Source organism: Phyllobates terribilis, unplaced genomic scaffold, assembly GCF_046119375.1.
Source record: "Phyllobates terribilis strain yellow unplaced genomic scaffold, ASM4611937v1 Scaffold_11__3_contigs__length_659146591, whole genome shotgun sequence".
Classification (NCBI taxonomy): domain Eukaryota; kingdom Metazoa; phylum Chordata; class Amphibia; order Anura; family Dendrobatidae; genus Phyllobates; species Phyllobates terribilis.
In genome coordinates, this window is record NW_027362771.1 from 226,199,091 (window position 1) to 226,222,141 (window position 23,051).

A 23,051-nucleotide genomic window follows, 5' to 3' on the forward strand; every position below is an offset into this window, starting at 1 on the left:
AGATAGTAGGCCCACCATTTTGACGGCACGGGGGGTGGTTGATGTACGCCATGGGAGGGTGCCCGTTCGCATAATAAATATCGGGAAGAGGGAAGTGTACCTGCCCCGGTATGCTACGCTAGCCAAATTGTATACCATCAACCAAAATTCTGTACAGTCCGTGGAACCCTTGCCTCCATCTCATCCAGAGGAAGGTAACGGCTCTAAGCAACAAATGGAGGACTGGTGTCAGCAACTGCATTTGGGTACTGACTCCACACCCGCTCACCAAAAGCAGGGAGTCTACCGGGTGATCCAGGAATACGAGAGAGTGTTCAGTAAACACCCGCTAGACTTCGGGCGAGTGAAGGGAGTGGAACATCACATCCTCACGGGAGACCATCCTCCCATAAAAGAGAGGTATCGTCCCGTACCCCCTGCACATTACCAACACGCCAAGGGGATGCTTAGAGACATGAAGGAGGCTGGGGTAATCAGGGATAGCTGTAGCCCCTGGGCAGCTCCACTAGTCTTGGTTAAAAAGAAAGACAACACCATGAGAATGTGTGTAGATTACCGGAAAATCAACCGTATCACACACAAAGATGCGTACCCCTTACCAAGGATAGAGGAGTCTTTGGCTGCTTTAAAATCTGCTAACTTCTTCTCCACTTTGGATCTTACTAGCGGGTACTGGCAGGTTCCTGTAGCAGAGGCGGACCGGGAGAAGACCGCATTCACCACCCCGATGGGACTTAGCGAGTTTACCTGCATGCCGTTCGGACTCTGCAACGCACCAGGAACCTTCCAACGATTGATGGAATGCTGTCTGGGACACCGGAACTTTGAGACGGTCCTGCTGTACCTGGACGATGTTATAGTTTATTCCAAAACCTACGAGGATCACCTGAAACACCTGGTGGAAGTGTTTGAAGCCCTGGCAAACTACGGTCTGAAGGTGAAACCGTCGAAGTGTCACCTGCTAAAACCAAAGGTGCAGTACTTGGGACACGTGGTGAGTGCTGACGGAGTGGCTCCCGACCCTGATAAGATCACCGCGATTAAGGAATGGCCAAGACCCTCCAGCGTAAAGGAAGTGCGGCAGTTCCTCGGGTTGGTAGGCTACTACCGAAGATTCATTCCCAGTTTCACCAAAAAGGCAGCTCCTATGCAGGACCTCCTGATAGGCCAGTCCAGGAAGGCCAAGAACCAGAAGCCGCCCTTCAGATGGGAGAAGCTGGAAGAAGAGTCCTTCCGCCAGCTGAAGATGGCCCTCACGGGGGATGAAATCCTGGCGTACCCTGATTACAGCCAGCCCTTTATCCTCTACACCGACGCAAGTAACATCGGGCTGGGAGCCGTACTGTCCCAGATCCAGCAGGGGAGAGAACGGGTAATTGCTTACGCCAGTCGAAAACTGCGACCCACCGAAAGAAACCCTGAGAATTACAGCTCATTCAAGCTAGAGTTCCTGGCAGTGGTGTGGGCAGTCACCGAACGCTTTAAGCACTACCTCGCCTCTTCCCGGTTCACCGTGTACACGGATAACAACCCGTTGACACACCTGGACACTGCAAGACTCGGTGCCCTGGAGCAGAGATGGATGGCCCGCCTGTCCAACTATGAGTTCACGATCAAATACCGGGCAGGACGCTCCAATACCAACGCGGATGCCTTGTCCAGAATGCCAAACCTACCGGACGTAGGGGAAGATCCAGGGGAACTGTAAGAGGTTGAACTCCCCGCGTTCCACCGTCATGGGACTACCCAGTATTCCCACCGTGTAAGGGGTAAGCAATCCACTACGTTCAACCCCTTACCTCATTACAACTGGGCGGAAACGCAAGACAGTGACCCCGCCGTCCGACGGGTGAAGGAGATGCTGACTCAGCCAGATGCCCGCCTTGACCCAGACGCTCCGGAGGAGACCAAGCAACTGTGGGCTGAGAAGAGTCGACTGTTCCTTTACAAGGGGAAGTTGTGCCGCAGAATGGTTAACTCCCGGACGCATGAACTGATCTGGCAAGTAGTGGTGCCAAGAAGAGACGCGGCTATGGTACTGGAGGCATACCACGACGGAGCTGGGCACTTCGGATGGAAGAAGCTGGAGTTCCTGCTGCGCGGGCGGTTCCACTGGGTAGGCATGAGAGGAACCATCGAGAGGTGGTGCAGAGACTGTGGCCCATGCAACCTAAGAAAGAAGGACCGTGCCAGCCAGAAGACCCCCCTGCAGTCCATCGTCACCAGGCAGCCGTTGGAACTGGTAGCCTTGGACCATGTAAAACTGACCCCCAGCAGAAGTGGCTACGTCTATGCGTTAACCATCGTGGATCACTACTCCCGGTTCTTGGTTGTAGTCCCCGTCAAGGACTTAACAGCTCAAACAGCAGCTAGAGCCTTCCAGCAGCACTTCTGCCGTCCACACGGATACCCAGAGCAGGTGCTGACAGACCAAGGACCTGCCTTTGAAGCGGAAGTCTTCCAGGAGTTCTGCGCTCTGTATGGCTGCCGGAAGATAAGAACAACACCCTATCATCCGCAAACCAATGGACTCTGCGAGAAGATGAACCAGGTGGTGATAGACCTTCTGAAAACATTGCCCCTGGAAGAACGCAGTCTGTGGCCTGAGAAACTGCCTGATCTGGTGGACCTATACAACCACATCCCAGTAGGTTCTACCAACTGTACCCCGGCTTACCTAATGAGAGCAAGACCTGGTAAGCTGCCTGTTGATCTGGATATGGGAGTCCTGACACCCGAGGACACTTCACCAGAAGCAGACTGGGACACAGAGAGGCAGCAGCAGTACCGGAAAGTACAGGAGAGCATTGAGCGAAGTCTCTGTCAAGCAAGAGAAAGACAGGAGAAGACTTACAACCAGCATGCTCCCGCTGTTCCCCTGGTACCTGGAGAGCAGGTCTTGAAGAGGAAAAGACGGCTCCACAAGTTGGACGACCAGTGGGAAAAGGACCCGTACACCGTACTGCCATCAAGCCATGAAAACCCGAAAGTCTGCACAATCAGTAAGGATGGAGGAGAAACCACAGCCATTGTCTCCCGAGATCACCTGAAGAAGTGTCCCGAGCAGCTACGAAACCCTGAAGAAGATCAAGAAAACCCTCGACCCGCAGAGAAAAGGGAAGAGATGGTCAGTACTGTACTCGGAGACTTCCCTCGGTCTTGGACACAGGTAAATGGCGCTGTTGTGGTACCCGTCCTCACCTTCCTCCAGCCAGCATCCCAAGTGCCTACGGAAAAACAGGTAGAGCTGGAAGAGCAGCCGGTCCAGGAGGCAGAAGACCCCACACAAGCAGACCAGGAGAATCGACCCTCTGCTTATAGTGAGCCTGCCGTGCCCCTAGTGAGCCAAAGAGTCCGTAGACAGCTGCCCAGCTTACCTTTAACAGCTCCTACACCCTGTAGCTCAGGACCGGTCAGTCAGCTTCGTAGGTCCACTAGAGCCACTAGAGGCCAGTTGCCCGTACGTTGGAGGATCTAAAGTGTTTAGACTGTTTTATTGGTATTTACCTGTTTACTGCTGCTTGTAAATAATTTTGTTTTTCCAGTTATTTTATAGGTATCTTTTGTGGATTTACTAGAACTCTATTGTATATATTTTGGAGCGTAACCCAGGAACGGACTAAAGACTGTTAAAGACTCGGGGCAGGACAGACCCCTACCTGGTTACGGCTCCCTGTTCTTTGGTGAAATGGACACCCTTTTGCTTCAAAAATTGCACCCGGTTGCGGACACGCCGTGACCACTTTAACATGTTTTTCCTTATTGTATTGTTCCTGTTTATACCCTGTTATGTTTTCAAAAAAAATATGTTTAGTCCCGGAGTACTAAATTTTACTAGGGGAGAATGTGGAACCCCAGGGGTCTGGTTACCACAGTAATAGCAATATTACGTCTGTGAGCAGGTGGGAGGTCTCCTGGTCAGGAATCCTAAGCATGCCACACCTCCTGCCCAGTCCTGGGAGGGGAAGAACTTCCCCTATATAAACTGGGGCTGAGGTGGGGTTAGAAGAGAACACAGACAGAGACAGAGACACAGTCTGGTCTGGTGTGGATCAGTTACAGGGAAAATAAGAACAGGAGCTCTGTGGGAGCAGTGATAAAAGGAGTCCGGGACTGGAAGCTGTAGAGCTCGTCCGGACTGGAGAGATCTCACCGGACACGGAGTCCGAGGCTGTGGGGACTGTTCCATACCCAGCAGCAGAAACCGACCGGCAGGGGATTTCAGGTCCTCTGGCCAAGAAACCCGAAGGCACGGTCACACGCAAGGGACCAGCACCGCCGTCATGGAGCGGAGGCTACCAGAAGGCCCCGAGTCACCGGCCATACGGGTGAGCACCACACGGTACACTCAGGGACGTGGGCTACTTTTACCCGCTTCTAGCAAGGTAGCCAAGAAGAGTACAGTTAGTTGGGGAGGCCTACAACTCCGCCTGGCCAGGGGAGATCCTGTCTGCTCACGGACTGACCAGACCCCGACCGCTAGCCAGTACTCCCGGGAGGGTCTATCTTTGTCACCAGTAAAGACCCTGAACTACACCGCACCATCTCTGAGTGGTTCCTGGTGCCTGCGTGCAATTCTACCATCCCCATCATCCACGTCCGCTGCCCTGAGGCCATACCCCTCCCGTTGGGGGTTATACTACCCACGCTGCACAACTGTACCACCGGCCTCAGCGGTCTGCCCTGCAGCGGCGGTTTCGTAACCGCATTCAACGGGTGGCGTAGTCGAACAATATAACAACTTATACTAAAATCCGCCACTGAGTTTGACACCCTGGGCACGGACCGGGTCACCGCCACGAGGACTACTACCCCCAACAGATCCGGCTCCGGGTATTCCTCAAACATGGCCCAGGGGGCGCGTCAGAAGTAGAAGATGCCATCTTATAAGAGGGCAATGTTGATGGCATATATATTAGCCAAAAAAGTGACATAACAGAGACAGAGAAACACCATCTTATGAAAGAGAGATAGTGCTGGAAATTTAATATAGCATATATAGAAACAAACGCCAGGCCCCAATAACCCAAATAAATCCCAGAGGTCCCCCCAGTAGTTAGGGCTGGTACAATCGGGATATAATGATATCAGAGAAGAAGTGCATCTAATTAAAGATGCAGTACTCAAAACTGTATCCAAATTGGGTATTACAATATCAATAAGGGAGCAAAGAAAAAAAAGCCACAATTCATACATGAAGGAAGCGAGGTGGCACACCGATGTAATAAAATCTTCTTTTATTCCATTTCCATTAAAAATGCAGGGAAGCCCTTTTGCTCTGTTTAGTGTAGAGACAGGACGCAGCTGGGGTGAGGGAAAGTGTTAGGTTGGGCACTGTGTGTCGCTGTGTGTACTCTGGATGTGTCTCAGTGGGAGAACTGTGCCAAAAAGCCGCTGTGTGTACTCTGCATGTGTCTCAGTGGGAGAACTGTGCAAAAAAGCCGTTGTGTGTACTCTACGCCCATATCTGTGGGAGTACTGTTCCAAAAAGCCTCTGTGTACTCTGCAGCTGTCTCTTTGCCATTTGTAGGCAAAAAAAAATATTTACCTGTACCGCTGTGTCTATACAAGTAGTGTGGCAAAAAAATCATTCTACTCTACAGTCGTGTCTTTGCAATTTTTGGTACAAAAAAGTTATTCTACTGTACTGATCTGAGCCTCCTCTTGCTCCCTCTTCTGCTGCGGTCTCGGCCTCTTCCTCCTGGTCATGATCAACTGGGCCACCTGCCCCCCCGCAAAGAGAGGATGTGACAGCACCACGACCACCACTACCATTACTAGTGTCACCGAGCACCTCCACACTGTCCCATGGAAGTGTTCAGCTTTCCATCCCCTAAACCCTCAAGAGAAAGAGGAGATAACCCCTACCCAACCACCCAACCTACCTAACCACAAACCATGGTCAAATTACTGGCCTTTGAAATGCTTCCATTCCAGCTGGTGGAGATGGATAGTTTAAAAAAACTGATGGCGGTGGCTGTCCCACAGTACGTTCTGCCCAGGCGCCACTACTTTTCCAGGTGTGTCATCCCTGCCCTGCACACATGTGATGCGGACAAAATAAGGTGTGCATTGCGCAATGCCATCAGTGGTAAGGTCCATATAACCACCGATACATGGACCAGTAAGCAGAGGCAGGGAGTGGCTGGGACAGAGGCGGAAGGAATTCTAGCCTATGTCCTACCACCACCTAGGATTGCTGGAAATTTCTCTGTCCAGGTTGCCTCCTACTCCTACTCCGCTTCCTCAACCGCCTCCTCATCCGGTCATAGTCAGACCTGCACTGCTCATCTTCAGCACAGCCAGGGGGAAACGACAGCAGGCTGTTCTTAAATTCCTCTATTTGGGTGGGGGACAGGGATCAAACAGGAGACAGATGAGTGGTTGGTGCTGATGAAACTCAAACTCAAACTATGCCTGGTGGTGTGCAATAATGGGCGAAATCTCGTAGCAGCTCTGAGCCTTGCTAGTTTTACGCACACCCCTTGCCTGGCACATGTGCTGAACTTGGTGTTGTTGGTGGAGCTTCCTGAAAAACTACCCACATATGTCAGGGCTGCTGCTGAAAGTGCTAGCAGTGTGTGCCTGTTTTCGACATTCTCATCCTGCTGCTTGCCTGTCTGCAATGCAGCATCATTTCAGCTTTTCCGCTAACCGGAACTCCACCTTGCATATGCTGGAGAGACTGTGCAGGCAATAGAGGAGTTTCAGCTGCAGCACGGACAGGTGAGTCGCTCTGCAGAACAACACGACTTCACCACCAATGTGTGGGCCTCCATGCAGGACGTGTGTGCCGTGTTGCACTGCTTTGAATACTCCACCAATATGGCCAGCGCTGATGACGCCTTTATCAGAGTTACTATTCCACTTATATGCCTGCTGGAAAAAACAATTCAGGTGATGATGGATGAGGTGGTGGCACAGGAGAAAGAGGAGCTGGAAGAGCAGTTATCACAAGAAGAAGGGAGACACTAAACCAAGAAAAGCGACGCCCCTCGGACCGTAGCACCCTGCAAGTGAGTATAATAAAACATATTTTTCTTGTCTTACAGGCTGGGTTGGGGGCATATATGCAACATTATACAATGCTGTATATCAGGGCTTAAAGGTGCTGGTTTTATCTCACGTGGGACAAACCAGGTGACAGGTTCCCTTTAAGTCAGTTCCATAAAAAAAACTATAAAAAAAACTGAAAAATAGAGAAAAAAAAGTACAAAAAAAAACAGTGTTGGATTACTCCTCCCTTGCCTCTTCCACCTATATCACAAATATCACCACATCCAACTCTTCCTCCCTTTGGACCTACACCTCCTGGTCCATTGTCATGTGTGACAATGGGCGGAACCTTGTGGTGGAGAAATGACAGCCAGAGTAAATATGGTTTCCCTCTATGCCAGTCCTTTCACCGAGCTAAAGAATATGGCTGTGGTGAAATACAGCTCTCACTAAGAAGCAGTGTCAGACTGAAAAACATTGGGCCCACCAGAAGATTTGATTCTGAGGGCCCACTTTTCTCCCCGGCTCAAGAGCCCCATAGTAGCTGCAAAGAGTGCACTATCATGAACTCTCCTGATGGAGAAGCCAGGGCCCACCCGATGATTCTCTGGTGGGACCGTCCAACCATGCCAAGAAGCAGTCCTGGCTAAGAAAAGTGTGTGGAAGGTTCCTGGACACTCTATGGCTGCTTTTTTACTGAGGGAGAGACCCACGCAAACACGGGGAGAACATACAAAATCCTTGCAGATGTTGTCCATGCTGGGATTTGAATTCAGGATCCCAGTGCTGCAGGGCTTCAGTGCTAACCACTGAGCCACTGTGCTGCCTTTCACCCTCTGATATCTAACAGGCTGGAAAAACTTGCACCTACTGCCACTCTGTATCTTCAGCTCCTTTGTGAGAAACTAATGTATTTGGGCAGCCACTCAGTCTACCAAATAAAATTACTGGGAAGGAAATTGGGGATTGCTTCGCTACTGGTACTGGGGGCCGTACTAATACCATGGCGTCATACCATAGTTCACTGGAAATATTCCAGGCTGGTAGGAGGCAAGCAGATTCCCGCAGAAAAGTACCAGCAGTAATGTTCTGGGACCCGTGCGTGTGGAAGGCGGGGACGACTCCGGGGGAAATAGTGGCGGCTGTGGACCAAGTGTGGAGAGCCGGTCACCACCATGAGGTTGTGGACAGCTTCCTCCTCCACGAGCCTAAAAAGCAACATTTCAAGTGCAAGCAAGCAGTCCATAAATGTGGCAGTTTAGTATTGCAGCCTGTGGGTGGGTGGCTAGCTGCATACTTGCGTTTGCATTCCAAGTAACAGAAAACTAAGCAGATGGTGGCCTCTATCATCATCACGACCTCACCTCAGCACTATGAACTCTCCTGAAGGAGAAGCATGGGCCCACCGGAGGATTCTCTGGTTCTCTGGTGGGCCCGTCCAACCCTGCAAAGAAGCAGCCCTGGCTATGAAAATTGTGTGGGAAGGTTCCCGGACACTTTATGGCTGCTTTTTTTTACTGTGGACTTGGCTCTAGTGAGATGTACTGTCCCTGGCCACATTCACCTGGCCACATTCACCTGGCCACATTCACCTGTCCACGTGTTTGTGGTTAGGCGGTCCTTCCCACTTAAGTCCACTGAGAAGGGCACGGGTAATGTTTGTGGGACCCATGCTTGTGGAAGGCGGAGATGACACCGGAAGAAATAGTGGTGGCTGGGGACCGAGTATGGACACCCGGCCGCCGCCATGAGGTTGTTGACAGCTTCCGCCCCCACGAGCCTAAAAGGCCACATTTCAAGTGCAAGAATCAGCACAGAAATCTGGCAGTTTACTATTGCGGCCTGTGGGTGAGTGTTTGGCTGCATACTTGTGCTTGCATTCCAAGGAATGGGGTAGGTACAACTGAACGCTGCGCTGGGACAAGGACGTGGAAGGTGATTGTTGCCAGTCTGCAATGATAGGTGCATGGCGGGAGGCATCTTAGCATGCGCCAAGGATTACTTATGATGGGCACACTTTTAGGCAGTGACCTGGGAGTCAGAGATGCTTCCAGGGGTCTTCCCCATGCTGTTCCCATGTCTTTTCAGCACTGTATGCATGTGTCTGACCATGTCTCACACACCACATGGCCAGATAAGGTTGTAAAATGTTAAAAAGACATTTCCTGGTGAATGCATTTGTCTTAGTTGAAAGCAATGCAAAAGTGCATAAACGCATCAAAAACGCTATGTGTGAACATAGCCCAAGGTGTGGAGGAGCATTTTTGTTTCTGTATATTTTGCCTTATATACAGTACAGACCAAAAGTTTGGACACACCTTCTCATTTAAAGATTTTTCTGTATTTTCATGACTATGAAAATTGTACATTCACACTGAAGGCATCAAAACTATGAATTAACACATGTGGAATTATATACTTAACAAAAAAGTGTGAAACAACTGAAAATATGTCTTATATTCTAGGTTCTTCAAAGTAGCCACCTTTTGCTTTGATGACTGCTTTGCACACTCTTGGCATTCTCTTGATGAGCTTCAAGAGGTAGTCACAAGAAATGGTCTTCCAACAATCTTGAAGGAGTTCCCAAAGATGCTTAGCACTTGTTGGCTCTTTTGCCTTCACTCTGTGGTCCAGCTCACCCCAAACTATCTCGATTGGGTTCAGGTCTGGTGACTGTGGAGGCCAGGTCATCTGGCGTAGCACCCCATCACTCTCCTGCTTGGTCAAATAGCCCTTACACAGCCTGGAGGTGTGTTTAGGGTCATTGTCCTGTTGAAAATAAATGACGGTCCAACTAAACGCAAACCGGATGGAATAGCATGCTGCTGCAAGATGCTGTGGTAGCCATGCTGGTTCAGTATGCCTTCAATTTTGAATAAATCCCCACATAGTGTCACCAGCAAAGCACCCCCACACCATCACACCTCCTCCTCCATGCTTCACGGTGGCAACCAGGCATGTAGAGTCCACCCGTTCACCTTTTCTGCGTCGCACAAAGACACGGTGGTTGGAACCAAAGATCTCAAATTTGGACTCATCAGACCAAAGCACAGATTTCCACTGGTCTAATGTCCATTCCTTGTGTTCTTTAGCCCAAACAAGTCTCTTCTGCTTGTTGCCTGTCCTTAGCAGTGGTTTCCTAGCAGCTATTTTACCATGAAGGCCTGCTGCACAAAGTCACCTCTTAACAGTTGTTGAAGAGATGTATCTGCTGCTAGAACTCTGTGTGGCATTGACCTGGTCTCTAATCTGAGCTGCTGTTAACCTGCGATTTCTGAGGCTGATGACTTGGATAAACTTATCCTCAGAAGCAGAGGTGACTCTTTGTCTTCCTTTCCTGGGGCGGTCCTCATGTGAGCCAGTTTCTTTGTAGCGCTTGATGGTTTTTGCAACTGCACTTGGGGACACTTTCAAAGTTTGCCCAATTTTTCGGACTGACTGACCTTCATTTCTTAAAGTAATGATGGCCACTCGTTTTTCTTTACTTAGCTGCTTTTTTCTTGCCATAATACAAATTCTAACAGTCTATTCAGTAGGACTATCAGCTGTGTATCCACCAGACTTCTGCACAACACAACTGATGGTCCCAAACCCATTTATAAGGCAAGAAATCCCACTTATTAAACCTGACAGGGCACACCTGTGAAGTGAAAACCATCTCCGGTGACTACCTCTTGAAGCTCATCAAGAGAATGTCAAGAGTGTGCAAAGCAGTCATCAAAGCAAAAGGTGGCTACTTTGAAGAACCTAGAATATAAGACATATTTTCAGTTGTTTCACACTTTTTTGTTAAGTATATAATTCTACATGTGTTAATTAAATACAGAAAATCTTTAAATGAGAAGGTGTGTCCAAACTTTTGGTCCGTACTGTACAAGTCATTACCCTGGAAAGGATGTTCCTTAAAATATTTCCCAGGAAAATCCATTTTGGTTTCGTTTTTGCGTGTTTTATTGTGAGTTCGTAAAAGTAGCGTAATACCTCTGACAACATTGTTGACAGCAGTGACCAGGGAGTCAGAAATGCTTCCAGGGGTCTTCCCCATGCTGTTCCCATGCCATTTGAGCACTGTTCCCTTCGATTTAGGCAATTTTTAGGCCCTCTGCAGACTGCCAGGGGGGAGCCGCCAGAAAAATGCTCGAGTTTCCCATAGACTTACATTGGGGTCGTTACTCGGACCGAGCACTCGAGCATTCCAATTTGCTCGAGTCGAACAACGAATACCCGAGCATTTTAGTGCTCGCTCATCACTAATAGTAATTTGAAGTATAATATGCCTTGTGTGTACAGTATAAGGATAGTAACTGTACTTAGCTAAAGGTGTAGGATAAGATACAGTTAAAGGGATGAGCCCACAGTGGGAGGGGGTTAGTGATAGTGAAAAGCAGTCACTTCCTGGTGGTGACTCAGTTAGGAAAGTACAGTAACAAGGTCAAGTTCAAGTGCAGTTGGCGCTAGGGCCAGCATGTACCTACCGTTCTTGGCAGTGGGAGGCCATACTAGAATCCTGTGTGGGCATTCCGGCAACGTCAGGAGCTCAAGGTCTGACATAAGGGCTAAAGGGTGCCTCATATCCTCTGGCGCACAGATGAAGAGGGAAACATGTGAAAGGAAAGTGCCCTATCCCACATGTTACCATCTGATAAACTTGAACTGTCCAGTAAACTTCTGTTTGTTGAAATGAACTTGGCACCACCTGAGTTATGTGCATCAGATCCTGAGGATGGAGTCATGGAGACAGTGCAAGCCTGCGACCTACAAGTGAGTGTGATGCAGCACACACCTAACAGCACACTGGGAAAGGGACACCGTTTTCCTGTTAAATGCCAGAGCATAACGGAAGAGCAGCTTGGTCATGACTTCCGCTCTCTGCCAGTTTACACTCCAATGGTAGTTAATATAAAAGGAAGAAAAGGAGCAGCACAGTGAGGATATGGGTGCAAAGCCTACCTGGCAAGGACCAAACCATAGAGATGAGCAGAAAAAATTAAAGGCAGCTCTCCAAAGGTGGTGGCAAAAAAGAATGGTTTAAATGATGACTCATCTTATATAAGGAACAACATTCTTTGTAGACTCACTGCTTCTGATATGAATAACTGTGTTATGTCATAAGTAGTGTTGAGCGATACCTTCCGATATCGGGAAATATCGGATCGGATTGGATCGGACCGATACCGAAAAAGTATCGGATATCGCCGATTCCGATACCGGAAACCAATGCAAGTCAATGGGACAGAAATATCGGAATGAAAATAAACCCTTTCTTTCCTTGTAGGTTAATTCTACATGAAGGAAAACAACTAAGAATAATGTAGAATGTATTGGGGGAGGTGGGGGAGACAATAAAGGCATAGAGGTTTAGCCCAATCAAATGGAATAGCAGGAATTAATATTTTTTTTAAGATGTTCTGAGTTACGGAAATATTGACTATGTTAAGTATTTTTATATTTTGTCAGATATTTATGTTTCACTACTTCCATGCTCTTCACCTTCTTTTTTACTTCTCCCACACTTTCTCCTTCATCATCCTCAGCATCTTTTTCATCCTCTTCTTCTTCACCTTCTTCATCTTCTTCTTCTTCACCTTCTTCGTATTATTCTTTTTTTTTACATTCTTCATATTCTACTTCTTCATCTTCTTCATATTCTTCTTCTTCATCATATTCTTATTTGTGACAGGCATTCCTGTAGTTGTTATCTATAAAAGGTTGGACATTACACCTTTCGTTCTGCCCGTCACAAAAGATTTACAACAGGATTTGTCCGCGTTCAGTTTGGCCTGCAGCAGCAGGTCTTTTCCAGGGGCACCACGAGGAGGAACGGACTCACCCCCATACACTGCTTAGTCATCTTCTGCTTATAATTTAGATATTATCTTTTGCTCTGATTTTTAGTCTTATGCTTAATGTTCTTCCGCTTTTTGTTCTGCAGCTTCTTGTATTTCTGCTTCTTGGTTTTCTGTCTCTTGTTCTTCTGTATCTTGGTGCTTGTCTTCTCTTCTTTGTCCTCTTGGTCAACTTCTTCAGGGTCATCTTCTTGGTCTTCTTCGGGGTGGTCTTCAGGGTCGTCGTCTTCGGGGGTCCTCGTCTTCGGGGTCCTCGTCTTCTTCGGGTTGGTCTTCTGGGTCCTCGTCTTCGGGGTCCTCGTCTTCTTCGGGGTGGTCTTCAGGGTCCTCGTCTTCTTCGGGGTGGTCTTCAGGGTCCTCGTCTTCTTCGGGGTGGTCTTCAGGGTCCTCGTCTTCTTCGGGGTGGTCTTCAGGGTCCTCGTCTTCAGGGTCGTTGTCTTCGGGGTCCTCGTCTTCTTAGGGTTGGTCTTCAGGGTCCTCGTCTTCAGGGTCCTCGTCAGGGAGATCCAGAGTGATTACCAAGAACCATTTCAAAAAGCTTGAACTTGGAAATGTAGCAGAAGGTACAAGAAAGCTGAGGAACTACCGAGAACCAGCTGACGGTACTGGAACCCGGATGGGTAGCAGAAGGTACAAGAGCCAATGGAACTGCCGAAGACCAGCTGACAGTACTGGAACTCGGTTACTAAGCAGGAGGTACCTGTGCCAGAAAGCACTACCAAGGACCAGCAGACGTTGGTGGAACTTGGATACCGAGAAGGAGGCACCTAATACAAAGGCACTGCCGAGAACCAGCTGACGGTACTGGAACCCGGATGGGTAGCAGAAGGTACCCATGTAAAAAAAAGTTCAAGGCCGCGAGCCGGCCGCAGTTACCAAAACCCACAGTCCTACAGGGGGCGCTTGTCCTATTGGCACTATGGAACCAGCCTTCATTGCCAGATCCTGCAGCCCACATAGGAGTCACCTAAACTGTAGGCACCATAGAGTCGGCTAACCCGACCGCAACACGACAGGACAACGCATTGGAGGCAAAGTGACGTTGACACTACCCGGAAACAGCTGGCGTGCTGGAACCAGGCTGGGCAGGAGGGAGTACCCGTGCCAAAGTCACTGCCGAGAACCAGCTGACGGTACTGGAACCCGGATGGGTAGTAGAAGGTACAAGAGCAAATGGAATTACCGAGGACCAGCTGACGGTTCTGGAACCCGGATGGGTAGCAGAAGGTACAAGAGCCAATGGAACTGCCGAAGACCAGCTGACGGTACTGGAACTCGGTTACTAAGCAGGAGGTACCTGTGCCAGAAAGCACTACCAAGGACCAGCAGACGTTGGTGGAACTTGGATACCGATAAGGAGGCACCTAATCCAAAGGCACTGCCGAGAACCAGCTGACGGTACTGGACCCCGGATGGGTAGCAGAAGGTACCCATGTAAAAAAAAGTTCAAGGCCGCGAGCTGGCCGCAGTTACCAAAACCCACAGTCCTACAGGGGGTGCTTGTCCTATAGGCACTATGGAACCAGCCTTCATTGCCAGATCCCGCAGCCCACATAGGAGTCACCTAAACTGCAGGCACCATAGAGTCGGCTAACCCGACCGCAACACGACAGGACAACGCATTGGAGGCAAAGTGACGTTGACACTACCCGGAAACAGCTGGCGTGCTGGAACCAGGCTGGGCAGGAGGGAGTACCCGTGCCAAAGACACTGCCGAGAACCAGCTGACGGTACTGGAACCCGGATGGGTAGTAGAAGGTATAAGAGCCAATGGAACTGCCCAAGACCAGCTGACGGTACTGGAACTCGGTTACTAAGCAGGAGGTACCTGTGCCAGAAAGCACTACCAAGAACCAGCAGACGTTGGTGGAACTTGGATACCGAGAAGGAGGCACCTAATCCAAAGGCACTGCCGAGAACCAGCTGACGGTACTGGAACCCGGATGGGTAGCAGAAGGTACTCATGTAAAAAAAAGTTCAAGGCCGCGAGCCGGCCGCAGTTACCAAAACCCACAGTCCTACAGGGGGTGCTTGTCCTATTGGCACTATGGAACCAGCCTTCATTGCCTGATCCCGCAGCCCACATAGGAGTCACCTAAACTGCAGGCACCATAGAGTCGGCTAACCCGACCGCAACACGACAGGACAACGCATTGGAGGCAAAGTGACGTTGACACTACACGGAAACAGCTGGCGTGCTGGAACCAGGCTGGGCAGCAGGGAGTACTCGTGCCAAAGACACTGCCGAGAACCAGCTGACGGTACTGGAACACAGATGGGTAGTAGAAGGTACAAGAGCCAATGGAACTGCCGAAGACCAGCTGACGGTACTGGAACTTGATTACTAAGCAGGAGGTACCTGTGCCAGAAAGCACTACCAAGGACCAGCAGACGTTGGTGGAACTTGGATACCGAGAAGGAGGCACCTAATCCAAAGGCACTGCCGAGAACCAGCTGACGGTACTGGAACCCGGATGGGTAGCAGAAGGTACCCATGTAAAAAAAAGTTCAAGGCCGCGAGCCGGCCGCAGTTACCAAAACCTACAGTCCTACAGGGGGTGCTTGTCCTATTGGCACTATGGAACCAGCCTTCATTGCCAGATCCCGCAGCCCACATAGGAGTCACCTAAACTGCAGGCACCATAGAGTTGGCTAACCCGACCGCAACACGACAGGACAACGCATTGGAGGCAAAGTGACGTTGACACTACCCGGAAACAGCTGGCGTGCTGGAACCAGGCTGGGCAGGAGGGAGTACCCGTGCCAAAGTCACTGCCGAGAACCAGCTGACGGTACTGGAACCCGGATGGGTAGTAGAAGGTACAAGAGCAAATTGAACTACCGAGGACCAGCTGACGGTACTGGAACCCGGATGGGTAGCAGAAGGTACAAGAGCCAATGGAACTGCCGAAGACCAGCTGACGGTACTGGAACTCGGTTACTAAGCAGGAGGTACCTGTGCCAGAAAGCACTACCAAGAACCAGCAGACGTTGGTGGAACTTGGATACCGAGAAGGAGGCACCTAATCCAAAGGCACTGCCGAGAACCAGCTGACGGTACTGGAACCCGGATGGGTAGTAGAAGGTACAAGAGCAAATGGAACTACCGATAACCAGCTGGCGGTGCTGGAACCTAGGGTAAATACTAAAAACAGAGTGGAGCCAGAGGTGTAATTGGAGCAAGTTTTAAATCAGTAGTACAGTGGATGTGGACAAAGCAGGAGAATTTGCCGGACACACAGCAGGGGAACAGCTGACGTTACTGAACCCCAATAACACTGGAGCAAGCGTTGACTGTGCAGACGGCACTTCTGAGCAGCAACTAGCGGTATTGGAGCCCAGGGTAAATACTAAAAACAGAGGAGCCAGAGGTGTATTTGGAGGAGGTTTTAAATCAGTAGTACAGTGGATGTGGACAAAGCAGGAGAAATTGCCGTCCGCACAGCAGGGGAACAGCTGACGTTACCGAACCCCAATAACACGGCAGCAAGTGTTGACTGTGCACACGGCACTTCCGAGCGCCAACTGGCGGTGTTGGAGCTCAGGGATAATACTGAAAACAGAGGAGCCAGAGTTGTATTTGGAGGAGGTTTTAAATCAGTAGTACAGTGGATGTGGACAGAGCAGGAGAAATTGCCGTCCGCACAGCAGGGGAACAGCTGACGTTACTGAACCCCAATAACACGGCAGCAAGTGTTGACTGTGCAGACGGCACTTCCAAGCGCCAACTGGTGGTGTTGGAGCTCAGGGATAATACTGAAAACAGAGGAGCCAGAGGTGTAATTGGAGCAACTTTAAAATCTGTAGTAGTGAGAATGTGGACAGAGCAGGAGAAATTGCCGTCCGCACAGCAGGGGAACAGCTGACGTTACCGAACCCCAATAACATGGCAGCAAGTGTTGACTGTGCAGACGGCACTTCCGAGCGCCAACTGGCGGTGTTGGAGCTCAGGGATAATACTGAAAACAGAGGAGCCAGAGGTGTATTTGGAGGAGGTTTTAAATCAGTAGTACAGTGGATGTGGACAGAGCAGGAGAAATTGCCGTCCGCACAGCAGGGGAACAGCTGACGTTACTGAACCCCAATGACACGGCAGCAAGTGTTGACTGTGCAGACGGCACTTCCGAGCGCCAACTGGCGGTGTTGGAGCTCAGGGATAATACTGAAAACAGAGGAGCCAGAGGTGTAATTGGAGCAACTTTAAAATCTGTAGTAGTGAGAATGTGGACAGAGCAGGAGAAATTGCCGTCCGCACAGCAGGGGAACAGCTGACGTTACTGAACCCCAATAACATGGCAACAAGTGTTGACTGTGCAGACGGCACTTCCGAGCGCCAACTGGCGATGTTGGAGCTCAGGGATAATACTGAAAACAGAGGAGCCAGAGGTGTATTTGGAGGAGGTTTTAAATCAGTAGAACAGTGGATGTGGACAGAGCAGGAGAAATTGCCGTCCGCACAGCAGGGGAACAGCTGACGTTACTGAACCCCAATAACATGGCAGCAAGTGTTGACTGTGCAGACGGCACTTCCGAGCGCCAACTGGCGGTGTTGGAGCTCAGGGATAATACTGAAAACAGAGGAGCCAGAGGTGTAATTGGAGCAACTTTAAAATCTGTAGTAGTGAGAATGTGGACAGAGCAGGAGAAATTGCCGTCCGCACAGCAGGGGAACAGCTGACATTACTGAACCCCAATAACACGGCAGCAAGTGTTGACTGTGCAGACGGCACTTCCGAGCGCCAACTGGCGGTGTTGGAGCTCAGGGATAATACTGAAAACAGAGGAGCCAGAGGTGTAATTGGAGCAACTTTAAAATCTGTAGTAGTGAGAATGTGGACAGAGCAGGAGAAATTGCCATCCGCACAGCCGGGGAACAGCAAGTGTTGACTGTGCAGACGGCACTTCCGAGCGCCAACTGGCGGTGTTGGAGCTCAGGGATTACAGTTCAGGTGGTAGAAACATGAACAGAACAGGAGACCTGGATACTTTTGCCAACAATTATTTATTCTGGAAGAGGACTGGCAAATTCATGAGAGATCCAGGCCTTGTTCATTTTGAGAAAAGTAAGCCGGTCAACGTTATCGGAGGATAGTCGCATGCGACGGTCTGTTAGTACACCACCTGCGGCACTAAAGACGCGTTCCGATAATACACTAGCAGCAGGGCAAGCTAGCACCTCCAATGCATACTGACTTAGCTCTGGCCATGTATCTAGCTTACAGACCCAAAACTTGAAGGGAGAAGAGCCGTCTGGGAGTACACTAAGAGGGCAAGACATGTAGTCTGTCACCATCTGACGGAAATGTTGCCTCCTGCTGACTGGAGCCGTCTGTGATGGTGTAGACATTTGTGGCGGCGGGGACACAAAACTTTGCCACATTTCGGCCATACTGGTCTTGCCTTGTGCTGAGGCGCTGCTTCTGCTCCCTCTTTGTGCAGAGCTTCCTCCACTGCCTCGACGCACTGAGCTGCTTTGTAAAGCACTAGCAGCACTGCTCTCGGTTGGAATGGAGAACATGATGGAATGCACCAGTGCGTCTTGGTACTCCCGCATTTTACGCTCCCGGTTCAACGGTGTTATGAGGCTTTGTAAGTTGTCCCGGTAGCGAGGATCTAGGAGGGTGGACACCCAATAATCAGCCGTGTTGAGAATGTGGGCGATGCGGCGGTCGTTTCTCAGGCACTGCAGCATGAAATCAACCATGTGCTGCAGACTGCCAACTGGCCAAGAAACGCTGTCCCCTGCTTGAGGCGTGATCTCTGCCTGCTCTGCATCACCCCACCCTCGCTCTAGATACTGACTACTAAAGCATTGTGTACCTCCCTCCTCTGGACAGATGTCTTCCTCATCCATTGACTCCTCCTCATCCTCCTCACAAAGTGTCCCCTGCCTAGGCCTTTGTGAGGAACCACGTTGCGCAGACAGTAGAGAAGCAGATGGCATTTGTGACTCCTCATCCTCCACCTCTTCCAAAACCTCGTCCCTTAGTGCTTGCAGTGTTTTTTCAAGCAGGCAGATAAGGGGGATAGTCATGCTGACTAGTGCATCATCTGCACTCGCCATCCGCGTGGAATAATCGAAGGCACGCAAAACGTGGCAAATGTCCTTCATAGAGGCCCACTCAGTGGTGGTGAAGTGTGAACGGCGCGCACTGCGACTTCTTTGCGCCTGCTGCAGCTGGTACTCCATTACTGTTGCCTGTTGCTCACACAACCTCTCCAACATATGTAACGTTGAATTCCACCTGGTGGGTAGGTCACATATGATGCGATGTTCCGGAAGACGTAATCGGCGCTGCAGAGCTGCAATGCGTGATCTTGCATTGCTGGAACACCGCAAGTGAGCGCACTCTATGCGGACCTTGTGAAGCAGTGCATCAAGATCCGGATAGTCCCTCAAAAAACTCTGCACGACCAAGTTGAGCACATGTGCCAGACATGGGATGTGAGTGAGGTTGCCTAGGCCCAGAGCTGCCACCAGATTTCGGCCATTGTCACACACTACCATGCCTGGCTGGAGATTCGCTGGCACAAACCACACGTCGCTCTGCTGCTTGATGGCATTCCAGAGCTCCTGCGCTGTGTGGCTTCGATTCCCCAAAGAAATTAATTTTAATACGGCCTGTTGACGTTTGGCCACGGCTGTGCTCATATTGGTCACCATAACAGGTAACCGTTCACGGGTCGATGTGGAGGTAGACCGTGACGGCTCCTGCAGCGCTGATTCAGAGGAACTGGAGTATGAGGAGGAGTCAATGTGTACAGACTGGATTCCTGCAATCCTTGGAGTTGGCAGAACACGTACAGCGCCACTCTCAAGATCTGTACCCGGCTCCACAACATTTACCCAATGGGCAGTGAGGGAAAGGTATCGTCCCTGTCCATGCTTACTGGTCCACGCATCGGTGGTCAGGTGGACCTTGCTACTGACGGCGTTTTGTAGCGCATGTTTAATTTTTCCCTCCACATGATGTTGCAGGGCAGGGACGGCTTGCCTGCTGAAATAAAATCGGCTGGGCACGTTGTATTGTGGGACTGCCAATGCCATAAAGTTACGGAATGTGTCAGTCTCCACCAGCCTGAATGATAGCATTTCAAGGGCCAGTAGTTTAGCAATGCCAGCATTCAAAGCCTGTGCTCGGGGGTGGTTTGCCGAGTATGGGCGCCTTTTCTCCCATGCCTGTGCTAACGATGGCTGTAGACTGGCTTGGGAGTGTGAGGATGACTGGGAAAGTGGTGCTGTGGGTGGAATTACACTGTGTCTCTGTACAACAGTGCCAGAGATTCTTCCATGGCGATCCTGTGAGGAAGCCGAACCAGCTGTGTGTGAGCTGGAGGAAGAGGCTACAACACGAGCTGAAGAGGTGGTAGGTGGCGCTGTAGGTTGGCCTAGGTCTTCAGTGTGTTTTTGTAACTCCACCACGTGCTTGGTCCGCACATGTTTCCACATATTTGTGGTATTGAGGTTGCTGACACATTTCCCTCTTTTCACCTTCTGATTACACAGCTTGCATTTGACAAAGCAAATGTCATCTGCAACTGTGTCAAAAAAGGACCAGGCACTGCAAGTCTTGGGAGCGCCCGCTTTGGATTTTGGAAGAGCCATGCTCCTAATGGGTGCCGAAGTGGAGGCTACAGGCAACCAAGTCTGCCCCCTCCCTCTCCCTCCTTTTTGGGCTGTTCGGGGAATATCTTCCTCAGAGCTGCTCCCACCACCTTCCTGTCCCTCACGCCATGATGGGTCAAGGACCTCATCATCTACACCACCCTCTTCAAACAACTGCTTCTCCTGGGTAGTCTCGACAGCACAGTACGCACCAGAAAGTGGCACCTGAGTCTCATCACCAGATGCGTACTGAGGTGTGCTGCTGACCATAGGCACTGGCCCACCCGCCTCTTCAGATTCAGAGAGACAAAACGGTTGCGCATCACTGCATACTACCTATTCTTCAAATTCTCGAATTCTGCTTGGCTGGCCCCCTCTTTCCAAGCCAAGAGATTCAGAGAACAGAAGTAGAGATGGCTCCTGTCCAGGGCTCTCTGACTGCCTGGGCAATTTGGCAGGTGGTGAAGAGACAGATGGGTGCTCTTCAGTGCTCAGGACCTGAGAGGATCTGGAACTAATTGAAGTCGATGCGTTAGCTGCCATCCATCCGACAACGGCTTCAATTTGGTCCTCCCGCAGCAGTGGGGTACGGCTAGCTCCTACAAAGCTGCGCATAAAGGACTGTTCCCTGGTAAAACTGGGAGATGCTGAGTCACTGGTGCCCGCAGCAGGCACAGAATCCCCACGTCCTCTCCCTGCAGGCACAGAATCCTCACATCCTCTCCCTGCAGAAACTCCACGCCCACGCCCACGCCCACGACCACATGCCTTACTCCCTGCCTTCTTCATCTTGGTAGACTGATAAAGATAGGCAGAAAAGTACTAAGGGCTTAGTGTGCTTATTCCTGAACAGCTGCTAACAGGTATAAGAAACACTAATTTTATAAAGTGTGGACTAGACTTTAATATGAGCTAATGTGGCCTACACAACTGTAAAGTGGAGTGTTTGGTGAACTTTATTTAGGTTTTTTTTGTCACAAAAGACACTGGATGTGCCTAAAGATGTAATAACGATAGTATCACAAACTTTTTGTAGCTATTACAATGTAGGAAGGTAACCTACAATGCAATAGATGAGGCTGCAAAAAATAGGCTAATACTAATCTGGCTGGGGCTGCAGGGCCCAATGCTGCAGAAAGGCTCCTCTAACTACTCCTATATAGTGTGTTTGGAACCAATTTAGCTGAATACGGATGGAACCACCACACTAATAGGAGAAATCAGGAAAAATTATGAATTGGCAAAAAAGGACAATATATGAGGCAGTGACACACACTGAGTGCACTACAACCAGACGTGGTTGAAGCACACACTACAGGGTGAGCTGCACTCACACACCAGACCTTGCAGACAGCGGTGAACAGTACAGATGCAGAGCACTGTGCACTAGCGCTGCAAGACCAAAAAAATTTCTCTATCTACTCCTATATAGTGTGTTTGGAACCAATTTAGCTGAATACGGATGGAACCACCACACTAATAGGAGATATCAGGAAAAATTATGAATTGGCAAAAAAGGACAATGTATGAGGCAGTGACACACACTGAGTGCACTACAACCAGACGTGGTTGAAGCACACACTACAGGGTGAGCTGCACTCACACACCAGACCTTGCAGACAGCGGTGAACAGTACAGATGCAGAGCACTGTGCACTAGCGCTGCAAGACCAAAAAAATTTCTCTATCTACTCCTATATAGTGTGTTTGGAACAAATTTAGCTGAATACGGATGGAACCACCACACTAATAGGAGATATTAGGAAAAATTATGAATTGGCAAAAAAGGACAATGTATGAGGCACTGACACACACTGAGTGCACTATAACCAGACGTGGCTGAAGCACACACTACAGGGTGATCTGCACTCACACACAGAGACCTTGCAGAAAGCGGTGAACAGCACAGAGAACTGTGCACTAGCACTGCAAGGCACAGCGATTTATAAAGTAGCTTGGGTAAAGCAGAATAGACCAAATAGGTAGCTAAAACTGTCCCTCAGAACAACAGCATCCTATCCCTAACTGAATTCACAGCAGAGTGAGCTCAAAATGGCGGCGGCAGCTTTTATAGTGCATCATGACATTATTTCAGCAGCCAATCACAGCCATGCCATTAGTTAAGATGCCTACATGCCTAACAGGATGTGTCCACACTTCTTAGGATCCTCATTGGCTGAATAAAATGAAAATGGCTCATTGCATTATGGGAACTTCCGATTTCGGTATACGATATTGCAAAAGTATCGGAATTAAGTATCGGAATTCCGATACCACGAATATCGGCCGATACCCGATATTTCAGTATCGGAATGCTCAACACTAGTCATAAGTCATGTTTGTATTCACTTAAGGCTGTGAGAGATGCTTTTTTTTGCTCCTGTATTGATATTGTAATACCCAATTTGAATACAGTTTTGAGTACTGCGTTTCTTCTCTGATATCATTATATTCCGATTGTACCAGCCCCAACTACTGGGGGGGACCTCTGGGATTTTCGGGGTATAATCTATTGGGGCCTGGTGTTTGTTTCTATATATGCCATATTAAATTTGCCAGCACTATCTCTCTTTAATAAGATGGTGTTTCTCTGACTCTAAGCCA